This window comes from Triticum aestivum, chromosome 1A, assembly GCF_018294505.1.
Source record: "Triticum aestivum cultivar Chinese Spring chromosome 1A, IWGSC CS RefSeq v2.1, whole genome shotgun sequence".
Lineage (NCBI taxonomy): Eukaryota > Viridiplantae > Streptophyta > Magnoliopsida > Poales > Poaceae > Triticum > Triticum aestivum.
The window spans coordinates 244591451-244597886 of NC_057794.1; positions in this window are offsets into that span (position 1 = coordinate 244591451).

The window sequence follows — 6436 nt, forward strand, 5'->3', positions numbered from 1 at the left end:
ATATCTACTTAATGAAACATAAGTCTGAAACGTTTGAAAAGTTCAAAGAATTTCAGAGTGAAGTTGAAAATCATCGTAACAAGAAAATAAAGTTTCTACGATCTGATCGTGGAGGAGAATATTTGAGTTACGAGTTTGGTGTACATTTGAAAAATTGTGGAATAGTTTCGCAACTCACGCCACCCGGAACACCACAGCGTAATGGTGTGTCCGAACGTCGTAATCGTACTTTACTAGATATGGTGCGATCTATGATGTCTCTTACTGATTTACCGCTATCGTTTTGGGGATACGCTCTAGAGACAGCCGCATTCACGTTAAATAGGGCACCATCAAAATCCGTTGAGACGACGCCTTATGAACTGTGGTTTGGCAAGAAACCAAAGTTGTCGTTTCTGAAAGTTTGGGGCTGCGATGCTTATGTGAAAAAGCTTCAACCTGATAAGCTCGAACCCAAATCGGAGAAATGTGTCTTCATAGGATATCCAAAGGAAACTATTGGATACACCTTCTATCACAGATCCGAAGGCAAGACTTTTGTTGCTAAGTTCGGAAACTTTCTGGAGAAGGAGTTTCTCTCGAAAGAAGTGAGTGGGAGGAAAGTAGAACTTGACGAGGTAACTGTACCTGCTCCCTTATTGGAAAGTAGTGCATCACAGAAAACTGTTTCAGTGACACCTACACCAGTTAGTGAGGAAGCTAATGATGATGATCATGAAACTTCAGAACAAGATACTACTGAACCTCGTAGATCAACCAGAGTGAGATCCGCGCCAGAGTGGTACGGTAATCCTGTTCTGGAAGTCATGCTACTAGATCATGATGAACCTACGAACTATGAAGAAGCGATGGTGAGCCCAGATTCCGCAAAATGGCTTGAAGCCATGAAATCTGAGATGGGATCCATGTATGAGAACAAAGTATGGACTTTGGTTGACTTGCCCGATGATCGGCAAGCAATTGAGAATAAATGGATCTTCAAGAAGAAGACTGACGCTGACGGTAATATTACTGTCTACAAAGCTCGACTTGTCGCAAAAGGTTTTCGGCAAGTTCAAGGGATTGACTACGATGAGACCTTCTCACCCGTAGCGATGCTTAAGTCTGTCCGAATCATGTTAGCAATTGCCGCATTTTATGATTATGAAATTTGGCAGATGGATGTCAAAACTGCATTCCTGAATGGATTTCTGGAAGAAGAGTTGTATATGATGCAACCAGAAGGTTTTGTCGATCCAAAGGGAGCTAACAAAGTGTGCAAGCTCCAGCGATCCATTTATGGACTGGTGCAAGCCTCTCGGAGTTGGAATAAACGCTTTGATAGTGTGATCAAAGCATTTGGTTTTATACAGACTTTTGGAGAAGCCTGTATTTACAAGAAAGTGAGTGGGAGCTCTGTAGCATTTCTGATATTATATGTGGATGACATATTACTAATTGGAAATGATATAGAATTTCTGGATAGCATAAAGGGATACTTGAATAAGAGTTTTTCAATGAAAGACCTCGGTGAAGCTGCTTACATATTAGGCATTAAGATCTATAGAGATAGATCAAGACGCTTAATTGGACTTTCACAAACCACATACCTTGACAAAGTTTTGAAGAAGTTCAAAATGGATCAAGCAAAGAAAGGGTTCTTGCCTGTGTTACAAGGTGTGAAGTTGAGTAAGACTCAATGCCCGACCACTGCAGAAGATAGAGAGAATATGAAAGATGTTCCCTATGCTTCAGCCATAGGCTCTATCATGTATGCAATGCTGTGTACCAGACCTGATGTGTGCCTTGCTATAAGTCTAGCAGGGAGGTACCAAAGTAATCCAGGAGTGGATCACTGGACAGCGGTCAAGAACATCCTGAAATACCTGAAAAGGACTAAGGATATGTTTCTCATATATGGAGGTGACAAAGAGCTCATCGTAAAAGGTTACGTTGATGCAAGCTTTGACACTGATCCGGACGATTCTAAATCGCAAACCGGATACGTGTTTACATTAAACGGTGGAGCTGTCAGTTGGTGCAGTTCTAAACAAAGCGTTGTAGCGGGATCTACATGTGAAGCGGAGTACATAGCTGCTTCGGAAGCAGCAAATGAAGGAGTCTGGATGAAGGAGTTCATATCCGATCTAGGTGTCATACCTAGTGCATCGGGTCCAATGAAAATCTTTTGTGACAATACTGGTGCAATTGCCTTGGCAAAGGAATCCAGATTTCACAAGAGAACCAAGCACATCAAGAGACGCTTCAATTCCATCCGGGATCTAGTCCAGGTGGGAGACATAGAGATTTGCAAGATACATACGGATCTGAATGTTGCAGACCCGTTGACTAAGCCTCTTCCACGAGCAAAACATGATCAACACCAAAGCTCCATGGGTGTTAGAATCATTACTGTGTAATCTAGATTATTGACTCTAGTGCAAGTGGGAGACTGAAGGAAATATGCCCTAGAGGCAATAATAAAGTTATTATTTATTTCCTTATATCATGATAAATGTTTATTATTCATGCTAGAATTGTATTAACCGGAAACATAATACATGTGTGAATACATAGACAAACAGAGTGTCACTAGTATGCCTCTACTTGACTAGCTCGTTAATCAAAGATGGTTATGTTTCCTAACCATGAACAAAGAGTTGTTATTTGATTAACGGGATCACATCATTAGGTGAATGATCTGATTGACATGACCCATTCCATTAGCTTAGCACCCGATCGTTTAGTATGTTGCTATTGCTTTCTTCATGACTTATACATGTTCCTATGACTATGAGATTATGCAACTCCCGTTTGCCGGAGGAACACTTTGTGTGCTACCAAACGTCACAACGTAAATGGGTGATTATAAAGGTGCTCTACAGGTGTCTCCAAAGGTACATGTTGGGTTGGCGTATTTCGAGATTAGGATTTGTCACTCCGATTGTCGGAGAGGTATCTCTGGGCCCTCTCGGTAATGCACATCACATAAGCCTTGCAAGCATTGCAACTAATGAGTTAGTTGTGAGATGATGTATTACGGAACGAGTAAAGAGACTTGCCGGTAACGAGATTGAACTAGGTATTGAGATACCGACGATCGAATCTCGGGCAAGTAACATACCGATGACAAAGGGAACAACGTATGTTGTTATGCGGTCTGACCGATAAAGATCTTCGTAGAATATGTAGGAGCCAATATGAGCATCCAGGTTCCGCTATTGGTTATTGACCGGAGACGTGTCTCGGTCATGTCTACATTGTTCTCGAACCCGTAGGGTCCGCACGCTTAAGGTTTCAATGACAGTTATATTATGAGTTTATGAGTTTTGATGTACCGAAGTTAGTTCAGAGTCCCGGATGTGATCACGGACATGACAAGGAGTCTCGAAATGGTCAAGACATAAAGATTGATATATTGGACGGCTATATTCGGACACCGAAAGTGTTCCGGGTGATTTCGGAGAAAACCGGAGAGCCGGAGGGTTACCGGACCCCCCCCCGGGAGAAGTAATGGGCCATATGGGCTTTAGTGGAGAGAGAGGGGCTGCCAGAGGTGGGCCACGCACCTCCTCCCCCCTGGTCCGAATTGAACTAGGAGAGGGGGGGCGGCGCCCCCCTTTCCCTCTCCCTCCCCACTTCTTTCCCCCCTCCTAGTAGGAGTCCTACTCCTACTAGGAGGACTCCTCCTCCTGGCGCGCCTATAGGGGCCGGCCGGCCTCCTCCCCTTGCTCCTTTATATACGGGGGCAGGGGGCACCCCTAGACACACAAGTTGATCCACGTGATCATATTCTTAGCCGTGTGCAGTGCCCTCTTCCACCATAGTCCTCGATAATATTGTAGCGGTGCTTAGGCGAAGCCCTGCGACGGTAGTACATCAAGATCGTCACCACGCCGTCGTGCTGACGGAACTCTTCCCCGACACTTTGCTGGATCAGAGTCTGGGGATCGTCATCGAGCTGAACGTGTGCTAGAACTCGGAGGTGCCGTAGTTTCGGTGCTTGATCGGTCGGGTCGTGGAGACGTACGACTACATCAACCAAACGCTTCCGTTGTCGATCTACAAGGGTACATAGATCACACTCTCCCCTCTCGTTGCTATGCATCACCATGATCTTGCGTGTGCGTAGGAATTTTTTTGAAATTACTACGTTCCCCAACAGCCGCTTTCCCCCGCTAGATTCAAGTTGGATTCGAATTTGAGAGTTGCGTGTGTTCGGGGAAGGGGTGCTTAGTCTCGTTCGAGCAATTTCTCGCGTTTTGGTTACCGCATCACCTCAGCTTCCTCCCCTCGCGAGCCCCTCGCGAGCCGGGTCAGGCCTAGCTTGTGCGCAGCCCAGACTGCCGCCGACGTGACCTCTCAGGAGGATGTTTTACTGCAGATCCTACGAACCCAATCAGGGAACACTCGAAACACCACAACCCCCCGCAGGCTGCCTCAGGGCCAGCACGGGACAAAGGTAAACTAGCCGACCAGCGCGTCGCTTGGGCCAACCACTTGGCACGGGCGCATGGGCAATGTAGCGTCTACTAATACGATGAACACAAGTTTTACATAAGGGGATCCCCCTCCAAAATGCTCTCACTTCAATCAGGCCAAAACCTGAGTTCTATTCATGCAGGATAAGGAAGTAGGAGCGATGCACAATCAGTCGGATGAATCCCCCAATGCGTTCTCAAGAGCACCACCCGAGCCGCTGCTGGCGTCGCTGAACTCGCCATCGCTGTCCGCGTCGCCGCCAGCGGCATCAGGGCCGTTCACCACGCCGCCTTCGTCGGCCGCCACGATCGCGTCGTCGTTGTCTGAAGCGAAGGCCCTGATAAGAGCGTCCACATTGTCCTCCACCCAGTGCGCCAGGTCGCCTCGGACGGCCTGGGGGACTGGGGCGGTGGCGGCATCAAAATCAAAGTGGGGATCCATGTTCTGGAGGTGGCTGAAGATGCGAGAAAAGGCGCTCCCAAGCAGGCCGCGGCTCCTCTCCTCCACCAACCTGTCAGCCCTGACCGACCGCGCCTCCAGCTACGTCACCACGTCAGTGAAGAACTGAAGATTGCCAGCATAGTTGATTGCGTGCGGCTCGCCAACAGCCGTCTCGCAGATGTTGCCCAAGGCTGCATTGGCTCTCACCCGGAGCGTGGCAAGCATGGGGTCGTGCTCATGCTCCAGGATCCGCCGCTGACGGATCTCGTCCGCGTTCTGGCCCGCGACGACATCAGCCTCCTCCACCCGCTGGTGGAGAAGGAGCACCTCGGCCTGGGAAGCGGTTAACTCACCTTGCGCCACCTCAAGAGCGGCCCGGAAAGCGTCGGCCCGCCGCGTTGCCTCCTCCAGCTTGGCCCTCAAGGCAGCAGTCCTGCCTTCAGCTTCGGCCCGGATCAACCCTAGCTTCTCGTCGAACTCGTGCTCGAGGTTCAAATGCGCCATCGCCACTCGATGTCCGACCTCCTCCAGGACGCGGGCTTCCCGTGTGGCAACATCATTCTCCGCCTGCGTCACCAAGCGCTCCCTCGTCTCCAGACGCTCGTACTCACGGGTGCGTTCGGCGGCTTCCAGCGTCAGCGCCTCCTCACGCTTCTGGAGCTCTGCGGAGTCGCCGGAGGCCACCTTCATCGACACGAGAGCTGCCTTGCGCAGCTCCACCTGCTCCTCCAGTGAGTGGCACCAGGCCAGGAGCTCCCGAGCCCGCTCCTCCGCCGCCGTTCGCCGCCGGCCAGCTTCCCGAGCCTCCTCAGCGGCCCAAGATCGGGCCTCCCGAGAGGCCACCAGCAACGCCTTGGCCTCTGCATCGTCAAGATCGCGCTGACGGCGCGCAAGGGCGATGGCGCCCTCTAGCTCGCGCCTCTCTGCAGCCAGGCGCAGGCCCTCGGCCTCAAGGCGCGCGTCTTCATTGGCAAGCTCCTCTCCAAGCAGGCTTACCACGTCAGCCGCCCTTCGAAGGAATCCTTGGCGGAGAGCGCGACGCTCCCGAGCACGCTCGAGCACATCCTCCACACCATCATCTGCCCCAAGCAAGCACCGGGGGCTGCGAGCCAGCACTCCCCCTCCGGGCTGGGGGCTGGGGGCTGGCACCCTCGCGACGGCCGGGCACGCCGCGTCAGAAGCCCGGCCGGGGGCCAGCCCGTCCCCAGGTGAAGAGCGCAGGAAGCGCCTCAGCCAATCGCAGTCCACGACCAGGCGAGAAGCCCACGGCAGGCTGGCTATGCCACGAGAAGGCCCGTGAAGGATCGCGAGGTGCGCGGGGCCACGATACGCCTCGGGACGGTTCGCCTCGTCTGTCGCCCTCACCACAAGGGCTCCACTGCTTGGAGCGCTTGAGGACGATGGAGGGGGCGAAGCCAAGGGGGACGGCTCCTCAGCCGTCTCGGCAAGCTCGGCTGGAAGGGGCCTGCGGAGCAAGAGTCAGTAAGAGCAACAGAAGGATCAGGAGCTGGGAAAGGAGAAGGCTTACTCATCA